Genomic DNA, 3,259 nt, shown 5'->3' with positions numbered 1-3,259 from the left:
GTGTTGGAGGTGACACGGGATCGAATCCGTCAGGGAGCATCAGTTCCCTCAAGATTACAGGTACACCTTGCTGACGAGTGCCAAGTAGCACGAAACCCGGGTCCAGGGTTTCTTGTTGACCACCTCCAACCACCATCTTACCTCAATATATATAGTGCACGCAGTGTCGAGCCACCTAGACTGGTGGCCACATTGCAACTTGATCGATAGTATTCGATCAGCACTAAGAAGGACTTGACACGCATGACATTGATCACCACCCAGTGATCAATCAATTGTGAAGATGTTTGTGTATCAGTATATCATTTTTACATAATAGAGTCTAATTTCTTGGTCTATATTATCCAAATCATCAGAATATCTTTCCAGACGTAAGTTTGGCTTGACTTATCAGTAGATCTACTATTGTGGATCTTCTATTATAATCGAACTGTGGTGTATGCTACTTATGTTGACAGATATAAGTAGTATGTAATACCAATCAGAAGTGGAATGTCTGCGATTAAAAAGATTGAGATGATCAAGTTAGATAGAACAGAAATGTAAACAGAGAGTAATTGTAATAACAATGGAGGAATGATTGGGTTTGAGACAATTGATGAAAGATTTTCACATTTTACGAAAGCATTCTGTAATTTTGCATTGAATGATAAACTAGTCTTCTCTGTTTGAGTCTTCATTCACTACAAAGACATATCTTTACTTAAAGCCATTAAAATGAGAAGATAAATGTACACTATTCGTACATTAGTATGTAAGATCTAAGATGGTGGCTAGCAATGGAATCCTGGTTGCGTGACACTCCTATTTGGGACTCGTCACCTAGATGTGCCGGTATCCTGGAGTTGGTTGCACTTCTGAAGAGATTTAGGGCTAGAGAGATTTTAGTACTGAGCGGACGTGCTGAATTGAAATTGATATTACGATTAGAGTGTGTTGGTTTTCGGTATATAATTCGATTTAAAGCTCGACTTAGGTCTGAAAATGTTAGCTAACTGTGTTCCTATAAGTGAATCTAATGAGAGATGAGAATGTTATTTATTATTATTATTTATTTAAACACATAAATATTGGTATAAGGAAGCACCAGATACATATGCGATACAAAAATCTCATTCGATTTGTGTGAGGGCTGTGATACTGCACAGGTGCCCAAACTGAAGTAGGTGGTTTTCTGAGGGGGCCACAACCGGAGCATTTGACCTAAAGGTCTGATCCATAAGGCAGGAGAGCATCGTGAGGAGATGCAGTCCCATGGTAGCCGGTGACCAACGATTGATTCATACACCATTTGTTCCCTCAGAATACTGGAACCCATTTTCACCATTGGTTTGGAGTCAGGGTTTCCAACTCCCCCAGGTGGATCCTCCATATCCATATGTATTGATCAGTTTAGAAAATGTTCATATTCAAGTCTTTTTTATTATGACAAGCATATAGTCCACGTATCTGAGTCAAGTTCTTCGTTTAATATCACTGGTGAAAATATTTGATTCCATATGTTTGGCTACAATCGAAGACATAGAGCATACTATTGTTGCTAGGTAACGTCTATATAGGACGACAAACTCAGATGGGTAGGATCAATTTTAAGTTTAATGCAAAATTACATAGTACCTTCGTAGAATATGAAACCTATATACAATTGAATAAATCAGAAGGGGTTTTGTGGAGATTTCAGCATTTTTCATAGTTGAAATCATGAGTCAATTGAGGCAAGACCACCATGGAAAACCTGGAAGCACTGTTTGACGGCCGTTTCGTCCTATTATGGGACTTCTCATCGTGGATTGGTTGAAGTTAAACATTAACACCGTTGGATTCCGGCCGGCTCAGTGATCTATCGGTTAAATGCTCTGGCACGAGACTGGTAGGTCCTGGGTTCGAATCTCGCTCGCTAGGCGGTATCGTGAATGCGCAGTTCTGAAGAGTCCCATAATAGGACGAAACGGCCGTCCAGTGCTTCCAGGTTTTCCATGATGATGGTCTAGCTTCAATTGACTCATGAATTCAACTATGAAAATTAAATAAATGATTTTAACATTTTCTTTCAGTTGTCCTTCATATGTTTTATAATTCTTTCCTTTCCGTTGTGATTACAATTACAGTTATGTACTTTTCAATACGGTTTTCTTAATCTTCCAATAGCAGGCATTCTACTTCTGCTTAGTGTTACATACTACTTATATCTGTCAATATAAGTAGTATGCACTACATATGTATACTCCCACAACTTCAAAAAAGAGAAATGAATTAGTTATATTACTGATTAAACTACTACCTATTCTAATCTTTCCGTATTAATGATAGTTAATCAATGTACAAGATTATACACCCATACACAAATCCCCAATACACAAATATGTCGGTAGATTATGTTTAATGAAGAAAGGAAAATTTGTTTTATTTAATGGTTGCCAACTTATACAATATTCAATCATAATTTGTTGTTAAGGGTGTTTTTTTTCTTAAATAAAGGCGGCAAATTTCATTAATATGAGAGGGGGAGAGAGGGGGGAAAAGGGTAAACCTTGTCACAAAATGGTAATATGTTAGAGTTATTGATTAACGTTTTAAAACAAAAGGGTACGCAATTATAAAGGATAATCATTTAGAACTAATTGTCAATAACTTTAGAGTAGAGTAGAGTAGAACCCCTAAATGCATTGTTATGGACGAGGGTGGAGAGAGTCAGTTCTCTCTCTCTCTCAAAATGCTCTTACATGACTACGCGTATACAGCTACTGGAAGAGTAGCCCTACTTGTTGCCTTCTAGCGGCGGTACTGTTGTCGACGAAATTAGGAGGACGAACAATGAAAGTTCAACGATCAAACTACTGAGATCAAAGAATAAAACTCTACCTAAAACCTTTGACATCTATCCATTTTATTGGTATATATATTCATGGATTAATTCAAATGTATAATAATGCATGTAAGGCAAATAGAATCATTTCAACTTTGTGTAATTATGCATGTTGATAAACAATGCATGCATTTTGTTTAGAATAAATTACTGTTAATTGTCTAGCATGCCTGATATTTATATGTATATTCTATCTATATATAACTGATTACAGAACACATAGTAACAAGGTAATATAAGAATACGAGTTGTTTTTTCTGGGGGGGGGGCGGGGCGGGGTTAAACTTTGTCACTGAGGCATTTTCAAACGATAGTTTCTCATCATAGTTGAAAGCGTGAGTCAATTGAAGCTAGACCACCATGGAACACCTGGAAGCACTGGACAGCGAGTGC

This window comes from Schistosoma mansoni (genome assembly GCF_000237925.1).
Source record: "Schistosoma mansoni, WGS project CABG00000000 data, chromosome 3 unplaced supercontig 0077, strain Puerto Rico, whole genome shotgun sequence".
NCBI classification, from domain to species: Eukaryota; Metazoa; Platyhelminthes; class Trematoda; order Strigeidida; family Schistosomatidae; genus Schistosoma; species Schistosoma mansoni.
This window is presented reverse-complemented; position numbering follows the sequence as displayed.